General features: G+C 39.5%; 1 protein-coding gene across 4 annotated transcripts in view; it reads left to right on the forward strand.

The window, feature by feature from the left end:
• Positions 1–20,421, forward strand: part of RIMBP2 (RIMS binding protein 2) — a 374,947-nt gene that overhangs the window by 149,412 nt on the left and 205,114 nt on the right. The gene's annotated exons all lie outside the window — the stretch shown is intronic.

Here is a 20,421-nt window from a genome sequence, read left to right on the forward strand (position 1 = left end):
TTGTTGTTTTTTAAAGAAGTATTTCAAAACAACATGAACAAACTGGGGCCAGCTTGCCATTTTGTGCATTTGACATCTTGACAGTTTTCAGCTAACTTCCCATTCGAGATGGGCGAGTGCTGAGCTGTCTGCAGAAGCGGATTGCTTTTTATAAAAAAGTCAGGCTCTGATTACTGAGCAGAGAGAATATTTTCCTGAATTATAAAGCAAAGCATAATGTCGTGCTTATCACTCCTTTGTATTGACAGGCAGTCGAGCAGGAAGTGACTTGACTTAAGAGAACATAAATTGTATTTAAATAGTTGATCTGGGTGGGATGTGGGAAGTGATTTTAATAAATTAAGAACTGATTCAATTCTTTAACACTGTACCAAGTATTTTTTCTTTAGAGGTTTGAAAATCGTCAGTCACCTTTGTATTAAAATTATTTTTCATTTCTGCTTCATCTGTCCTGTTTCATTTCTCCTTCCAACTTCTGGTCAGGAAGTGCCAAAATGCTGTGCCAAAAGTGCCAAAACAAAGCTGTTCGTGTGGTATTTTACCTTAAACAGGAGCAGAAAGTATCAGAATGCTTGCAAGCATCCCTTTTTTATGAGATTTCTAGCCCAGTTTTGTAGATGAATAAGCATCTGTATCAAATCTTTTGAGTTTTGTGCATGTTAGGCTTGTCTGGGGGTGGGGTGGGGGGTTAAGGTTATATAGATCTCTGTTTACAGTGCAAAGTTCTGATCTGGTAGTAATGCAGGTAGGCAGGATCAAATGGAATGATCATGCCCCTAATGGACAGGGACATAACCACGGTGACTTCCTCAGACTTTCATGTCGTATTCAAGTAGTCAACATGGACACCTGCTTAAAGGATACATCCTCATGCCACGGCAACAAGCATTTGCTGGATGAATGTAACTACATCCTAGAGTATACCCTCCGATTGTGGGAGCAGGTGTATCAAATGGAACTTTGTGTTTCACTAATTATGAATGATCATTTCTGTTCAACTGTTGATGAGATGCACACTTGGTTGTGTGGCAGCTGAACGATTTAATGATGCAATCATGGCTTTCTTCAGAGAGGACCAATGCTCTGAAATATGAGTTCAGAAAGTGCATTCTAGAGTACTTCTGGTTCATTGGACTTGGACAATCTGGAAGAAAACAGCCTAGTAGGACATGACCTGTAAGGTTAAAAAAGAATTTCAGAGAAGATGCTGTTCCAGAGATGCAACATTTCCATTGCAGCATGAATTATTTATGCTTGAAAGGTGTATTGTCAACCCTGTATAAGACCAGGGAAAGTACTATATTTTACAAGCTGCAAGTCACCTTGTAATGGCTATTCAGAAGAGCACTTAAGCACATACTTAAGTCCCACAGGCTTCAATAAGATGTAAACACATGCTAAAATTAAACATGTGCTTAAATATTTTGAGTTGGAGCCTAAATATTTAAACGGGTTCTGAATTCTTTAGTAAATGTTCCACTGTATTTACCAAAATTCTAGCCAGATCACTGTGACTTGATTTTTTTGCACACAGTCATTGATTAGAATTAAGTAATAGAATTGGATAGAATTCAAGCCTAGTCTTGCAGCTTGTCATTGGAAAGAATTGGCTAATATTTTTTCATAAAACTGTGAATAATACTTGCAGCTTCATTCAGGCTCATTTTGCAGTTGGAAAGCTTCACTGTTCAGTTTTTGTTTTTTGTGTGAATCCATGTGAAAATGGATTTGTCTTTTAAATGAAATATCAAACTTTCAAAAGTAGTGAGGTTTTTACTTGAAAATAGGAACATGGGAAGAACCATGCTGGTTCACAACTGATGTCCATCTACTCCAGTATCATGTCTTCGACATTGACCAATTCCAAATGCTTCAGGGAAATACATTTGGTATTAGGCCATTATGGGATTTCCAGTTTCCAGGGAAAGTTTCAAAAAGTTAGAAGTTGGCTTATGCCCTGAAGCTTGAATTTTTATCTCTCTTCTAAAGCACTTGCTTATTTGTGTTTATTATTCTAATTCTGAATAATCTTATCCATATAAAATGTCTCATCTTTCTTTGAATCTTGTTGTGCGCTTGGACTCAATTATATATCCTATAGCAATAAGTTTCACAGACCAGCTGTACATTGTGTGAAATAGTGTTTCCTTTTATCAGTTTTAAATTTGCCATTCCTTAATTTCATTATATGCCTGAAAACATGAGGCAAATATGTCCAGGATATGTATTTTGTAGGAAGATAACTGGAAAAGGGAGGTAGACTCTATTATTGTTATAAATGTACTGTACAAAGTTTCTGCTCTCTGAATTTTCCATGCTGAACCTACCATTTGCATCCTGATGTCCTTAACAGCGTGTTCGGTTAAGCAATGTCGAGGCTGTACCAACAGTTGTTACCGGAAGATTTGCTTTTTAATTTAAAACCTTTTATTCCTAATTTATCTATTCTGGTAATTAAGGTTGTGGCCCACCCTAAAGGAGTTTCCAGGGAAAGCTGCAGTTAGCTAGCTTCCCCTTGAAAGGACATGGATATAGCCCTCTGATCAAGAATAGGCAAACAAGCAATACATTCTTTGAAAACAAAAATAATATTTATTTAGAAGTGAGTGAGTACAATAAAAAAGTAGAGATGATAGAGTTACAATTAAAAAGGAATAAAGTGGCGCAGCAAATAAAGACACAAAACTACAATTATAGTTTCAATTAACTCTGTAGCATATAACAATAATATAATATTTCTATTAATATGGTATACATTATAACAATATAGCAATTAAACATATAACAATCTATTAATTAACATTCAATATTAAACACTTAAAACCAAACATCCAGTAAGCATAGGCCTGGCAGTTACTAAATGGGGAGGGAAATCTTACTCAGACCACAAACATCCAGCTTTATTTACACTTGAAACCCATATGCTCTAAGATGATAAAGTAGAGGAAGATTTTGGCTTACAAAGGCCTTCTTAAAATCCCTCTGATTCATCACTGGAGCGGTCCTTCTGTTCTGTCATGGTGTTGTAGGGCGATGGTGTAGCCATGGTCGGCTAGTCGCTGAGCGTGTGCTACTGGCTGCGGTGGTGTTCTGCTGCCTTTTCCTGAGGTAAAGTGGTTCCTCAGGCAGGAGAGATGGCAGCCCGCTGCGTAATTGCTGCAGTGGCTGCTGCGAAGGCCCCTTGCTGCCTGGGTGGCATGAGTGGCCATTGCCAAGGGGAACCCTGGAATCCTGGGTGGGCAGCTGATGCTGCTGTTGGTCTGTAAGCGCCTTCTTCCTTGCAGGTGTCTGGCAGAGCTCCTCTCTTTAGCTAGTCCTTGCTCCCTACAGGGTGTTAGCCTGCTGGCTGTCGCCTTTATATACGATTTGCAGCTCATTAGCTATAATTTATGATCGCAATTCAGCCAATCAGCGTTCAGATATTAGCATATGTTAATTATATGCTAATTACTCACGTATACTAGTAGCTCCTCCTCCCATAGACTTCTATGGGCTCAATGTATTCCTGTAGAGTTTTTCAGCTGAGCTTTGGATGAACCCTAGCTACTTCCTGTCTGGAAGTCCCATTTGTTTCTATGGGCGACAGTGTATTCCTATGGGGTTTTGCTGAGTCTTTCTCCATAGGAAGTGATGCAATACCTTGCTTTGATTGCATCATCCCTATTCATTTCTATGGGCTCTCATCTATTCCTATGGAATTTCCCACTACATTAGATAATCCTATAGCCACCATTACTATATTTTCTAATTTAAACTGTTCTTAATTTTTATTTAATTAAAACTTTATTCTTAAAATTACTGTTCTAAGCATGTCAAAGGGTCCTGACACTACCACCACTCATTTTATATCCAATTAAGAGAATTACAGTTTCCCCAAATTTAAACCCCTTCCCGAGGTTTTTCTGCAAACCTTCAATTTAAAGTGTGCTAAGGCATTTCTGGCAACTGAGGCAAAATCTCTCGCCACACAGTTGATGAGTAAATGTGAATTTTTCTGGCTCCTTTCTGTTCTGTTTGTGGTTGATGCATAGATTGCCTTCCATTTTGTTACTGCATTTGCTATGCAAACAGGGAAGTAAAAACATGACTCACTTAGGATAGATCATTTTAAAGACTGCAGACTGTAGGAATGTGGTGTTTTTCATCCATGTAAAGAAGCTCATGGTACAATGAATAAAGAACAGTGACTAAATAAGCAAAATAGTGGCATCGAATATTTTGGAGCAGTACGTTTGTTAGGAAAATGATGCATCAGAAATCCAGTGAGATATACAAATGTTGAGGAAATGGCAATTAGTCAGTAACTCATTTGAGTGGATGTAAGTCTGCAGACTTAAGTCTCAGTATATTAAATATAAACCTAATTAGTCTCTTCTTAATTAAGGTTCAGACATATGCAGCAATTCACAAATATCTTTGTCCTTTTAGGATTAAGTTTGTCAAACACTTAATGAGAATTTTCTGGGTGTCTGAATCCATGGTGCAGCACTCTGGATATGCTTATTAGAGGATTTACTCTTGATTTATATATAGAACTTGAACTTGACCATAAAATACTTGCCACAGCAGAGGCTCATTAGGAGGGATAAGCTGTGTTTATCTACAGTCTGAAGGGTCTTTCCCCCCCTCTTTGTGGATAGTATACATGTGTTTTTCTTTAGGCCATACTCTAGTATTTTCATACACATTTCATACAAGTGATTAATTATAAAAAGCAGTACCACAGCACTGCTTTTACTATTTAAATAATCAGAGTGTTCTTTAGATACTGTAGATTTTGAAGATATTATTTTTGTTAAGAACTGGCCAAAATCAACATAAAAAGGGTTATGCAGGATTGATTACTGAGAGAGGAGAAATGGGAGGGGCTAGATTTGTCTAAAGTGTTAGCTCTGTTTCCTTCATCTGTAAGACTCTTTCATGGTCCCCTGGGCACGATAAGAGCCGGGTGAGCAGCTGTGCGGAGCCACGATGCACCCACCACCTGCCCGCGGTGTGGGGGTAGAGAGGTGCGAGAGCAGTCTCCGGGTGTGTCACAGCTCCCAGGCTCCCCGCCTGGCTGAGGACAGGTGGAGGGTCTGCGAATCCGTGCTGGCTCCCCACAACTGCCCATGTGGGTCTCCCTGACCCGCATGGGGGGGGGGAGGGGTGTACCTCAGAGCCTCAGCCCAGCCCCTTGTGTAGAGGCCTGCAGATCTGCGGGTGTCTGCCGATGCAGATATCCGCAGATCATTTTTGAGGATCACAGATCAGATGCAGATACACATTTGTGTATCCACGCAGAACTCTAAACCATCTTTCCTCTTAAAAAGGAAAGGAAAAAATGAAACTTCAGCATGATCGTTCGTTAAGACTTGAAATTCATGGCTTCATTGGATGCTTTATGCAATTGTAGGAGGACTCTGACATAGATGAAACAAGAGGAAAAATGCATTTTCTTTGATAACTTATCCTTAACTTAACAGAGTAAAAGATTGACACCGTTGTGTCCAAGTTTTTCAGATAATCTCTGAAAGCATCATCTGGTATATTGGTAAAATGTTTCCTCAGGTGTAGTGTAACACTCCAGAATGAAAACACACTTCGCAAGGTTTGTGTTCTGATTAGGGGCTCTTCCATTTTAAGACTAGTGCTGGGAAGGAGAGATTTTGAATGAAAAATGAAGTCCCCAGCCAGGTAACTAGAAGCATGTCACTATGCCTGTAGCAGTGTGTTAAGATGTTCTGTAGATTTGGGTGACGGGCTGTATGCGAGACATCATTAGGATGACTGACGAGACACGGAAGAGAAAAGGAAGTAGCATAGGTAAGCAGAGTCTTAGGCAGTAGGATGTTCCAGCACTGTTGAGAGTTTTCCCTGACTAGTGATATTGAACTTGCAAGAGCTTTGGAGAGTTCAGTTTAGCTAAGTACCCAACTTTTGGGTGCTCATGCAAATTTATCAGCAGTGTTAGAGTCTTTGAGATCTTCAAAAGCGGGACCTGAAAACTCACAAGAAAAACTTTCTTATAAGATTTCCGGTACAGTACTCCTGCTTCCTGTCTTGGGAAGAAAGGCTTTCATTGCTTCTCGTGCCAGCTGCTACCAGAAAGCACAGATTACCTGGGGGTTGCTTTTATTTCAGAGATGCTCTTTTAAACCTCAAAGTTCTGTTGAGTTTGAAGAAAGATTCAGTTAAGTATTAATTTCGTCCTAATGAACTGATTCTCCCATCCCTAATCTCTTCTTTGCATCGTCAGTTGTGTTCATTGCCTCGGAACTCTGTCTTTAATCCTACCACTCATAGTGGAGAAAACTCTGAATGGGAGTTGAAAGATGCTGTCATGTGTTGCATCTACTATTTTTAGATGTTTGCCTTTTCTGTGAAACCATTGTCTCTTCTGTGTTCCTAGGATGGTCTGAAAAGGAGCCTGGAGATGATGTCACCTGCTGGCCTGTATTTACCTATTAATTTTAATGTATGTGCCTTTGAATGTAGGTTTTATGTAATGTCTTTTACTTAAGAGATAAAAGGAAAGAAACAAAATAACATATGTATTGAATTTTATATATACCAGTTCAAAACTATAGCTTTGTAACATGTGAATGGGAGCTTGCTGGAGGTGATTGCTGATTGTAGGTTTTGGGCGGGGAGAGATTCTGGTTTTGTTGGAAGATAATTATATTATGAATCTCTGAAGTCTGTCTTAAAATGCTGTAGGCTCTGAGGCAGAATTATTCTCCAGAGCGCTGCACCAATTTCATAGCAAACTTGATTAAGTAATCAAACTGCAGGCCATCGCTGACAATAAACTAATTCTTAATCTGAGTACCCAACCTGATGTACATTAGGATGTTTTTGCCAGGAGGCCAGTGGCCTGCAAAAGAGTGGAAAACAGATAACTAAATATGTTTTTGTCTATTCTGCTGCTTGCAGGAGCACACAGACAACTGAGTGCCATTAATTAATACCTGTAATTTGGTTTGATTTAATATGCCCTCCTCCTGTTGGAGTCTTAAATGTAAACTGAGGCTACAGAGTAAGGAGTGGATGAGAGGCAATCGAAGCTGGCAAACTATATTGGTAAGAGTGTTTTTTCCTCATTCTCCTCTCAAAGAAAATGCTGCCAGCTTAGAAACGGTGGGAATAATTCAATATGAGGTTAATGGGGAAACTAGTGGTAGGAGAAAAATGATGGTCAACAAGAAGAATCCAGGAAGCAAATGATAGGAGAGCAACGAAAAGAAGAAAAAATGTTTTAGATGTGTTTTTATTCTTTTCTTCAACAATGTAATTCCTGCTTGGCCCACCTTTATTACTACGGCTGCAGTGTCGTGTATTTGGTAGTTTGGTAAGCTATGATGTACATACAGATTAGGCATATCTGTCACGCAGTAGTTTGTATTTGATGGATTTCTCTCCACACATGCAAGATTTCCTGCTCCAATGCCTCTTCTCAGTTAGAACTCCCCAGAATGCTCAGTATATATCAGAGGAGCAAGGTGCTGCTTGGGACACACACAACAGCAGCTGACATACCAAGTACTATGAGAGGGGACAAAAATGTGACAAACCCCATCTTGAAAGGGGATAGTGCAGGGACCAAGAATGAGAAGATGACCAAAAGGTAGGAGTTGGGGGCCTGAAGGCAGGGGCAAGATTAGATGGAGGGATCTATCCAAACCTGAATAAAATTTAGGGATGGTGGAATTCAGTTTGGGGGATGGTTGAAATACCAGCACTTACTGGTATTTTTCCTAAAGCTGCTTCATCCCTTTCTTGTTATATAATACCAGCTATGGGACTTCTTAAGTTCTTGTTTATTGGATAGCCAATTTTAGTTGTTTTTTTTAAATAATATGCTAGATATGGGCAGTAAGTCCATGGTGATGTTCCAACAGCATTGGAACTCTCCCATTAGGATTCAGTATTCAGGTATTTTTTTCTTGGACATTTGCCTGGTGGCACTAGGCTTAGCAGCCAAGGAGCTATTAGTAACATTCTGGCTCATTAACTGTACTTTGGTTAACGTTCCAGATACTGCAGAGTTTTTTAAGTGTGGGTGTTTGGGAGTTTTGGCAATGAGTGTGGCTGTTTGCTTCAGATAAAGTTCTCAACCCATCTGGGGTGGGAGAAGTCTGATGGCAACAACATTTGGGTAATTTCAGCATCCTTGCAAAAATCATCCTGAGAAAAACAGCTATAAGAATATATAGGGGTCAGCAACCTTTCAGACGTGGTGTGCCAAGTCTTCATTTATTCACTCTAATTTAAGATTTCGCGTGCCAGTAATACGTTTTAACGTTTTTAGAAGGTCTCTTTCTATAAGTCTATAATATATAACTAAACTATTGTTATATGTAAAGTAAATAAGGTTTTTAAAATGTTTAAGACGCTTCATTGAAAATTAAATTAAAATGCAGAGCCCTCCCCCCCCCCCCCCCAGACCGGTGGCCAGGACCCGGGCAGTGTGAGTGCCACTGAAAATCAGCTCGTGTGCAGCCTTTGGCGCGTGTGCCATAGGTTGCCTACCCATGATCTAGATTAAAATCAGGAGATGCACCATGCTACAGCCCTGATATCAGGAGAGTGCTTCTGCATATGTCCTGAATAGGAATGCTTCTTGGAATCAAGGCCCATATAGAATGGAAAAGGATTAGGATATTGTGAAGAACGTGGGGTGAGCTGTAATAATTGTTTGAATATGCAACCCAGCTATTAAGAGAGTTCACAATTATTGGTTATTGCAATGTATGAATATATTGGTTCAGTTTAATAGTGGGCTACTGGGAAACAAACAGGAAGGCAGTACAATAGCCTAGACAAGTAAAAGCCCAGAAAACACTCGAAAGACAATAGTCAAGCTGTTAACTGTGAGGAGGTGACTTCCAGGCTCCAACCCAAGCTACACAGCTGTTTTGCCAAGGCTGAGAGCCTAAAGATCAAAAGGAAACTAAACGGTTAAAAGGACTCTTTGGGAAAGGGATGGGGGTAAATTGTCAAAACTGCTCATGGGGAAGGACTGATGGAGAGACAAATAAGAGGCAGTAACTGCAGCAGAATAGTCTGTCCCTTCCATCCCAGAGGTGGGAATACCTGTGTTAAGTGGAACCTATCTATACTTGCAAGGAAAGGATAAGGTTAGGTAAGATCAGATATACATATATAGGTTTTTATTTTGACCTTGTTTCTCTCTGTTTGTTATATTTCTATGAACCAATAAATCATACTTGCCTTTGAAGAAAGCTGTTCTGAGTTACTGTAAATTTATACTGGTCACAAGCTCCTGCAGAGAATTGTGTAGCTGGACCCAAACCCAATAGGGCCTTCTAAGGTAAATACATTTGATAAATGGAGTGGGGTGAATTGTGGGGCTCCACTTTGGGGAAAAGTGGAGGAAGAGACCTGTCATTTGAAAGAAGTGCCCACAGAGAGACTAAGAGAGGAATCACCGGTGCAGCTCACACCTGAACCATAACAAATATCATATCTGATGATCTTTAGTGCAAAGCTCACATTTGATAAATTGTACTGCTTTATATAAGTTACTATTTCTGGATTTATTTTTCACTTGTCAAGGTGCCTACAGCATAAGGATAGGTGCACTTTTTTACCATTTGTATACATTTAAATATTTTAAAAATATCTGAACATAGCAGTATTCAATGCCATGACTAGTTCAGATCATTAACATCCCCATTATGCCTTTGGATTACTGTAGTAGCTGCACCATTCTGTTAAATGACCGAATTCCTGGAACTATTGGCTATAACGGGAGAAACATTTGGAGTGTGTGGAATGGAGGGAGACCATTGCTATTGCGTTTAGAGGCACCCGTAATTTTTGGATAAGCCCATTGTGTGAACCTTTTGAACTTTGCCTCTTTTCTACCTGCTCTCCAATGTGATCATTTTTATTTCAGTACTTCCATATCCATGCCGTGGGATACTGAAGTTTGAAAGGGTTAGATTCTATCAGTAAATGTCAGTAAACTTTGATTTCACCACACACACTATTTCCATCAACAGATAGGCAAAGGAAGAAAAATGCTGCTTGAGAATTAGTTTGATTTAAGGATATTTACTTTGTATATATGATGTTGACAGTTTGTGTTTTAACCTTTATAAAGCTTTAACTTTTTGAATCTCCATGTTTACTGTCATTACATAATTGTCTGACCTCCATCCCCATTTCACACAACTGTGAAAGGTAGATTGATAAAAATTGAAAAAATGCTTAAAATGCATAATTTTTAAAAGTCTAAAACATGCTTAAAATAAACATCAGTATTATCCATCAAAATTATTAAACAAATTAATTAAATGTTGCCAAGTCTTAGAATATTGTATGTGTTTAAAAAACATGGTCTGAGATTTGCTTCTTTGCTTTCTCCAAAGTTATTAAAAATTTAAATGTATCTCCAGCCAAGGCACTTTGTCATTTTAAGAGGAATTGTAAATGTTAATAATTAAAGGCAATTTAAAAAGTGTGTCAAAAGTCATGCAATTTTTATAGATTGGTTGACTGAATAATGGTTGCCTCCTAGGCCGCCTTTTGGCACACAAAAAGGTTATTATAAGTAAAGCTTTCTGCAGAAGCCTAGAGGATCTGCAGGTAATTCCATTTCCACATGTTAGTTAGGAGTCCAACCTAATTATTGGAGTGAATTTTTGAGGCCAGATAAAGTTACAAAGCAGCTGCTGCTCAAAAAGTCATACCTTGTGAGAGACTGAATTGGAAATTTCTAAAATCATTGTCTCCCACTGATGTGATAGATGGGTAAAAGGGATACTGTGGCTTCTTAAATTATAATAATGATATAAAACAGACATAGTAAATAAATGTCTTTTCCTATGTTACTAAAAACAGGTTAGATGATTAAAACAGAATTCTAAAAATCAGATTTATTTCTTAGGTAAGTTATTAGAATTAGAATTCAAATAATAATACTTTTTGCTCTGTTTGTAGAGTGCCTAGTACAATGGAGTCCTGGTCCATGAGTGGCTACTAGCCACTACCACTGTATAATAATTATCAATATTTCTGTTGATTTATAGTATGCTCCGTTTACTCTTGTGCTTTTCTATGTTTGGACAATGCAAAATCAATGAAGTTAGTTTGAGTTTTGTTTATAGGCCTTCTCCCTTTGAAGTTGTCAGTGCTGTTTTATTTGGCGTGCCAGTGCTTGAGGGGAATATTTATCTGTTTGAAGAACTGGTTCCGTTGGATTATTTTTTTTAATTCATGGAAACATTTTTTTTTTATTCTTAGGTATGATAAAAAGCTTATATTTAAAAATCTGAACGTTAGGCAACATTTGAAATGACAGTGTCTGGGTCTCGTATGGAGAAAAAAATTCTCAATTAATAAAAATCTCACATTTTATTGACTATGCCGAGCACAGTATGAATGCAATTGTGATGGCTGCTGTCCTGGCTGCCACATTAGGCATGAAACTGGGACCTGCAGAGCTAAAAGAATGAGCTAGAGAGACAAAATCCCTATGTGGGGGTGTAACAGACTCATATCATCTGTGGATCAGGAACAGAGGTGGACCAATAATATGCACTCATATGTGGGTTACACAATCATATAACAATATGGCTATAATAAACACTGATTATAGCTACACTTTCAATGGATACATTCCAAACAGTTCTGGAGTGAGATTCCAGTAACCACAGGATAACAAGATTTTGAGAAGCATGTGAGGACCAGACCACATGTGATCTATAGAACCATAGGTTCCCTTTGATGTCATCCATTGGAACATAGGAAAATTAGAATGGCCATACTGGGTCAGACCAATGGACCATCTAGCCCAGTATCCTGTCTTCCGACTATGGCTGGTGCCAAATGCTTCAGAGAGAATGAACAGAACAGGGCAATGTATCGAATGATCCATCCCCGGTTGTCCAGTTCCAGCTTCTGGCAGTCAGAGATTTAGGGACACCCAGAGCATTGGGTTGTGTTCCTGACCATCTTGGCCAATAGCCATTGGTGGATTTATCCTCCATGAACTTATCTAATTTTTTTAACCCAGTTGTACTTCTGGCTTGCACAACATCCCCCGGCAGCAAGATCCACTGGTTGACTGTGCATTGTGTGAAGAAGTATTTCCTTATGTTTTTTTAAATCTGGGCCTATTCATTTCATTGGGTGATCCCCGGTTCTTGTGTTATGTGATAGGATAAATCACACTTCCTCATTCACTTTCTCCACCCCATTAATGATTTTATAAACCTCTCTCATATCCCCCCTTTGTCATTTGTTTTCTAATCTGAGCAGTCCCCGTTTTTTTTTAATATTTCCGTATATGAAAGCAGGCCCATCCTTCTGATCATTTTGGTTGCCCTTCTCTGTCCTTTTTCCAATTCTAATATATCTTTTTTGAGATGGGGCAAACAACTGCATGCAATATTCAAGGTGTGGGAATACCATAGATTTATATAGTGGCATTTTGATATTTACTATGTGGTTGTCTGTCCCTTTCCTAATGGTTCCTAATATTCTGTTAGGTTTTTTTTTTTTACTACCACTGCATATTGAGCAGATGTTTTAAGAGAACTATCCACTATGACTCCAAGATCTTTCCTGAGTGGGAAGAGCTAATTTAGACTCCATTTTTATATGTATAGTTGGTATTATATTTTCCAATGTGCATTACTTTGTATTTGTCAACATTAAATTTCATCGGTTGTTTTGTTGCCCAGTCACCCAGTTTTCTGAGATCCCTTTTGTAACTCTTTGCAGTCAGCTTTGGACTTAACTGCAAACTTTGCCACCTCCCTGTTTGCCCCTTTTTCCAGATCATTTATGAAAATGTTGAAGAGCACTGGTCCCAGCACAGATTGCTGACGGATCCCACTATTTACCTCTCACCATGGTGAAAACTGGGGAGAAACCACAAGGCTGCACTGTAATAGTAGCATATGGGACCTGTTCAGCATGGTACTCATATATTGCCGAGCTTTAAGTGTGAAGTCTTGGCTCCACTGAAGTCAATTTAAAATTCCCATGACTTCAGTAGGGGCAAAATTTCTCCTTAAGTACGAAGTTAAAAGGACTGCTCACATGCTTAAATACTCTGCTGAAGTAAGGCCTTCCACCTCAGTCCTGAAAGGCGCCAAGCACCCTCACCAGCTGTTGACTTCCAAGAGAGTTAAAGGTGTAACTTTGTAGGAGTGAGCCCTTAGAGGAAAGTGGGGATAAGATGAATGCAACTCAGGAGAAAAAGGTTTATTAATGGTGTGAGGCACAGAGTGGATACAAAAATTTTAAAGCACCTAATTGACTTAGTATCCTAATTCCCATTTTCAAAAGTGACTTAGGCACTTGGGAGCCCCAGTCTCATTGAAAATCAATGCTCCTCCGTGCCTAAGTTGCTTTTTTAAAATGGGACTTATGCCCCTAATCACTTAGGCACTTTTGAAATTTTAACATGTATCTACAGATTACTTCATAATGATATATTTTAGCTCATTTGTAATTATACGTTTTAATTGAATCATAACTTTCCCCTTTAGGTCTAGATAAGCCAGAAAAAAAAATCTGCTAGAGCCATATGTTGTTGGCTGAATTCAGTAACAAGGGAGTCTGGTCCACTTTGCCTTGCAGAAAATCAGTGCCGTTGGATGGACTCAGTTACTGGAGGATTTTTGGGGAGCTCTTATTGGTGTGTTGCATTTGACTTAAGGATGCTGCAGACAGCCCTCAAAAGTCAGTGCTAGCGAGCCTGTTGTAGCAGTTTGTTCTAGTTCATCTCAGATCTCTTCCGGACCCTTCTTCTAGTCTCAGTTTTGATATGAACAAAATCATTTCTGAGATTGTTCTCTTATGTCACATTAATTCTAATCCATCTCCTTCTTGTATCACATGAAGTTTTTAAATCCTCTTCCATTGTGTGATTGTGATAATACACAAAATCTATGATCCTGTAAAGACATTGGTAGAACATGTAGTTTACTGTGCATTGTATTCCATGACTTCCCTGTATTATATATTGCCTATTAGCATTCTTTCCAGGACAGATTACTCCTTTATAGAAAACCAAGAGACACTGGGCAAGTTAATAACTTTATACCATTCATAATGCTTTTGTGGGTCTTTCTTTAAATCCTATATCTCAAGTAATGTCCTCCTCACCAATGAAACTGAAATATCTTTTCTGTTTACTATTGTCATGCTGTCAACCATGGATTTGTTTTTATGGTTAAAGGTCTGTCAGCAATTCATTATAAACTCCTATTTTCATGTGTGTATATCTGAAATTTGCTCTGGGCTGAAGCAGGTTCTACAAAGTGTCTGCCTGGGAGTAAATTTGTTTGTACAATAGTCATAAAAAATAATTTCAGTCCTCTTAAAGATGACCTGCAAATAAATATATATATTTTAATGTGCCAGCTGTACTGTATTTGAGTGAAGTGTTCCAAATAGAAAGGCCAAGATGACATTCAGCATATAACTATGTTAAACATACCTACAATCCATGTACTATATGCATATATAAATATATAATATGGAATATTTGATGATGTGGTATCAATTTTAATGTGTTTCCTGTTAATATAGTTCTTGGGACTTTTCCTATTTCCACCCATGTGCACTCATTCTTTTTCTTAGCATAGATGGAATTTTTAAAAGTAGCCTTTAATTTTATGTGTCACTGTGGTGGAAACATCAGGGATTGAACATGGGCCCTCCAGACCTAAAAGCTTGAGCTGCTAGATCTTGAGCTAAAGCTGTTTAGCTGAGGCTGGAACACTCATATATAGAGCTCATTGGAAATGTTTTGCTCAACTATTGTGGGGACACATGGGTTTTGTTGATGTGGGGGTGAGGGAGTCCCTGGAGTAGCCTACAGGCCATGGCTGGGGTACTTGCCTGGGATGTGGAGACCTAGGTTCAAGTCCTTCTCTGATTCAGAGCAGAGACTTGCACCTAGCTCTCCCACAACCTAGGTGAGAACTCTAACCATTGGACTATAGGCTTTTCTGGGACATGTTTCTTTCCCTCACCCCCACTGGAGCTGTTCCGCTTGTATAAATGCAGAACAAAAAACTCAAAAGTTGCTGCAAAATGAGGTTGTTTTCTTCCGGACAGCTCTACTCATATCCTCTGTGGATTGAGCAGAGAGGGGAACCTGTAACACCCACTTATTAGTAAAGGTAGACCTCCTTTTTGGTTTTTGAGCCAACTTTAGACTGTTTAGGCCAAAGTCCATTTTTGAAAAAAGCTAGTAGGAGCTTCTGGTGCTTAGCGTCACTGGAAAATAAAACCCAAGGTCTCCAAAGTTGGACAAAAAAAATTGAGGCACTCAAAATTAATGGCTACTTTTGAAAATTTGGTTCACTGAGTCTGACTGGACAGGACTCTGAAGGACAGAATAATTAAAAGTAATAATTTTAAAGTGCCTGCAAAAATGTACTGAATTAGCACTTCCATACATAAATATGTCATGACTTTAAATTCCAGTAACCTGGAGCTTAGAGATAAATGCTTTGTTGTCCCAGTAGAAAGCTGCCGATCTCCATTTTTTAATAGAATAATGTCTCTGCTTTAAACAACAATAAAAATAATTTAAAAAAAATCTACAGCCCCGTTATTGGTAGTTAAATTCTTGTGAGGGTCAACACAATTTTTTAGAGTTGCAGACACAAGCCAACCAGTAAGAGCAGGAGATATTAAGTCAGTACGTCTGCAAAGCACCTATAACTTAACCTTGGATGAGTCTCTTTGCACCTATGCAGCACAGGGGTGGTGTTAGGCAAAATCATGTAATGTCTCTAAACTGCATTTAGATCACTGAGTAAAAAGTACTATATAAAATGCAAATATTGAGGCATTATAACGTGTGTGTGTGTGTGTGTGTGTTTTAGCCATTGTCCATTACTTCGTTGTCTATTTTGGCATCATTGTCTGTTACAGTGAATCTGGGGCTGAGACGCTTGGAAGTAAGCCAAGTTCAAATGAGTCCAGAGATGTTCTCAGCAGGTTGATTGCAGTATGCTCTTTCTCATAACCTTTCTCTCATACTGCTGCCTGTTTCCTACTGGCACTTGATTCAGAGGAGCTGAGCAGGATGGCAGACTACATCCAATGCTCTCTGACCAGCACTTGAATCCCATGTTTACTATAATGTAAAAGTGCCTCAGGCACTCTTACTTCAGTTTTGGTCACACCTCACAACCTGTCAGGCACTAAATTTCAGTCAAGAGTTAAAAACAGCTTTTAAACATGTGAATTTTGTATTCTTTAACAATAATGACATTTTCTGTTATTTCAGATTCCTGATGAATGATTACAATAATGAGACAAAGTCAGGTTTCTGTAGGAAACCGGGTCTCTTTGGGAAGGAAAAGTAGTTGACCTGATGCATGGCTCATGTGTTTCTCTCTTGTGTGCGCCTTCATGTTGAATAGCCTCTTTCTAGATAGACTTGCAGGCAGGAATTTTGTCACTGGTATCAGCTGTAGAGCAATGAGTTCTGTTAGAGTTTTCCAAGGAATCACATTAAATGGCAGTATTGGTGAATAGATCAGGCACTTCAGAACAAGAAGTGTCAGATATTTTGATTCTGAAGGAGTTCCAGCCCAGCCTCCCTGATAAGATACCTTTCTCATCCCCTGGGATTGATAAATGCCTTTACACTGAACTCCATGTGTGACTGGAGTCCCAGGGGAGCCAACTGAGGTCACTCAATTAGGATGAACTGCAAAGAATGGGGCAGACAATCCTCCAAACTGGTGGATATTCCAATACTTAGATTTACCAAACCAGCACAAAACACCTTCTATAATACCTTACTGGTTACCCAGAAGCCAACAACACAGTTCCCTTAAAGCAGCCCAGTCTTAGGCCTCCATCCAGACACCCAAGTCAAATATAATGAGGATTACTGAAAATCTTATTCATCATATAGGAAAGTTCTACCAATCCCAAAGGATCGGACACATTACCTCCCTCTGCAAAGAGTTCTTTCAGAATTAGTTCATAGGTTATAGTCCAATGTTTGTATTCAGGGTGATTCCAGGTTAGGACTGGAGATCTCAGCCTTTTGGCTTACGCTTCCCCTGGGTGAAGCATTAAGCAGATCTGAGATAAAAAGGATCAGGACCGCAGACGTTCTTATACAGTTTCAGCTTATACTTATACTTCTTTCGCAGCTCGGAGTCCTCAGGTGAACAATAGGCAATTATGGAGACTTTGAAATAGACCTATTTCCTAAGCATCACCGGTAACGAGCTATATGGATTAACATAAGGCAATTGCCTGTTTTTCACAATTTGCAGGTGATTTGCTGTACATTTCAAAGAGAGATGAATCACTATGTTTACAGTTAATTTAAATGTTAATATTTCCTTTTGATCTCTGAGTTAACAGAATATAGCATAGACAAGGACTGTTTGACTACATTGTTACCCTTTAAGAAGACATGAGTACACACACACACAATTAGTATCACCTCTAATTACTAACAACATAGGCTTGCATTTTAAAGTTCTAGCCTATCTACCATGGAATGGCCCTAATTACCAATCACATACTTTCTAACATGTCTCTAAAGGTTGGCTCTGAGTCATTTAGCTTTCAAGCTGCGTAACCCTTTCTGGCCATACGTCACACTTTGTATAAGATTCGTTGCAATTCTATAACAGTAGTAGCAACAATGATTTGCGTGGTCATAATCTAATCCGATAACATCACACTAAAATACCAAGGATTCTGAGGAAACTGAGACAAGATGCAAGAGTGGTCATTATGCTAGACCCAGCATGGGCCAGGCAGTTCTGGTATTATGAGCTGATGAATCTCATAATGCAGACTTGTGTCACTTCACCTGCTTTTCTTGACATAATCTTAGAGAGCAACAATCGCATCCTGCACTCACATCCAGCATTGTTACATCTGACAGCCTGGATGCCAGCAAGATGACATTCACTGAAAGAAACTGATCAGCTGAAGTTTGGAACGTTCTGCTCCAAAGCAGGAAAACCTCAACTAGATTGATTTATAAAGCCAAGTGGAAGAAATTTTCTCCTTAGGCATCTCAGCATCAGCTGTGTTTCTTAACATCTGTTTCAGAAATATTGGATTATCTACTAGCCCTGAAACAATCTAGAATTTTTGGCAGCAATATCTGCACATCGCCTCTTATTCTGAGCTACACTGTATTTTCTCTCTCAACAGTGGAAATGTTCCTTAAGGGTCTTATTCATGATTTTCCTCCATTTTGGGAGCTCCTTTTCTCTTGTGGCCTCAGTATAATATTTGCAGGGTTGATAGGTCTTCCCTTTGAGCCCTTAGCAACCTGTTCGCCATACCACTTATCTCTGAAGATTGTCTTTTTAGTAGCCATCACAACAGCTTCAAAGATAGGGGAGATTCAGATCCTTGTGGCAGGTCCCCCTAATATAGTGCTTCATAAGGACTGGGTCTCTCTCAGGAGTCATCCAAAATTCTTGCCCAAGGTGGTTCCAGAATTACATGTGAACCAATTCATTTATCTCTCTGTATTCTTTCCAAAGCCTCACTTAACCTGGGGGAAGCTAAGCTTCACACTTAATGTAGTAAGGGCATTGTCGTTTTACATTAACATGACAAAACCATTCAGAAATCCACTTAGATTGTGGCCTTTGCAGAGAAGGTTTCGGGGTCAAGCACTATCTTCATCAAGATTATCTAAGTGGGTCTCCAACTGTAGAAGGACACATGATGAGCTAGACCGGCTGGATCTATGTAGCCATGTTAGAGCTCATTCCACTACAGCTCAGGCACCTTCTGCTGCCTGCTTGAAGAATGTCCCTGTTCTGGAAATCTGTAAGGCTGCTACATGGAGCTCGGTCCACACATACATAAGACACTAGTCTGTGTAGGGCTGTCCTGCACTCATTGTTTAGGTAGCACACTATTGCCCACCTCTAAGCAAACAGACAGCTGCTTGTTAGCACCAAGAATGGAATCCATGTGGACAAATCACTTGAAGAAACAATGGTTACTTAACTACAGTTACTGTAAGTAAGGTCTTCAAGATGTGTCGTTCATCTGGATTCCATGACCCATCCTTCTTCCCCGCTACTACAGAGTCCTCCTTTTCTGGAATTCTGTATTGGTGAAGAAACTGAGGGTGATTGTGATGGGCTGTCTCTATGCCTCTGGGTGGGCTAGAGTGTGAGAGTATCTAGGGCACAGGCTGGCCGCAGAGGACACTGCTGGCCAAAAGAATCTGATCTTACGTGTATGGGATGCATGTGCACCAAGAGTGGAATCCATGTGGATGACACATCTTGAAGAACCGCCGTTACTGTAAGATAGGAACCATTCTTTTGAAACTATTTCAGTCTTTGATTTATTCCTAACCACATCTAAAATCCTTCCAAAGCCAGTCATGTTCATTGGGCATTGTAGTTATTATTTTGTAATATGATAAAACGTTAGGCTTAAAAAAAAAAGTGAGAGAAAGAGAAATGATTTTTTTTCAGGTCTAAGCCTGACACATGAAAGTGATGGAGATCTAATCAGAACTGTTCCCTACTTACTCCCTGCACTTGCAATGTTTGCCTACTGGTAAATTCTGCCTACTTTTGTGTCCAGGATGAAACAGTTGCCAACAGCAGAGCATAATGACCTGGAGAATAGAACACAATAATTAACTGAAGCAAATGACTGACTTTTGTTGTAGTTATTTCCCCATGTACTGCAGTTTCTCTTCTAAACTGTGTATCAGCTTTACAGATAATGGAGAAAAATCTCCTTTGCAAAATGCCACGGTTACAGAAAACTAGTGTGGGGTGTGGTTTTTTTTTTTTTTTGACTCTCTGCGGCTGTATCAGAATATTTTTTTACTTCAGTGCTGGCTCCTTTGCTTTCTGCATATGGATCTTGTGAGTGAAACTCCCTGTCAGACGAAGTGAATTGGACTGAGCAAGCATATACTCAACCACTGCAAGATGTCTCAATGTTTCACACTCCAGAAATCATGTCATTGAAATAGGGTTGCATCCTGATCTGTGAAATGCAAATCTCAGCCGCCCCCCCCCAGTAACAAAAAACCAACAAACAAACGTGGACCATATTACCATACAATTATGCTAAAAACAAGACAACTCCTCAAGTGTGACTGGAAAATATCCAGCCTTGTGGAAAAGTAGAATGACACTTAGTATGCTAGAAAACTGTACGTAGGGAAAACACTAAGAATTCCGACTAAGGGCCAGATCCCAGCTGGTGAGCATGGCGGGGGGTGGTGGGGAGGTGCACTATTATAGTTACTCCTGGGGGAATTTTGCACCACTGCGCAATGCAGAATTTTGCAGAAATTAATGTGCTTGCAGAATTTCCTTTCCTCCCCGACAGAAATGGGCTGCAGTGCTGCTGGCCACCACTAGGGGCTGAGGGACCCAGCAGAGCCCAGCTTGCACATAGAAGACACTGCTGCAGGGA

Source organism: Malaclemys terrapin, chromosome 16, assembly GCF_027887155.1.
Source record: "Malaclemys terrapin pileata isolate rMalTer1 chromosome 16, rMalTer1.hap1, whole genome shotgun sequence".
NCBI lineage: Eukaryota > Metazoa > Chordata > Testudines > Emydidae > Malaclemys > Malaclemys terrapin.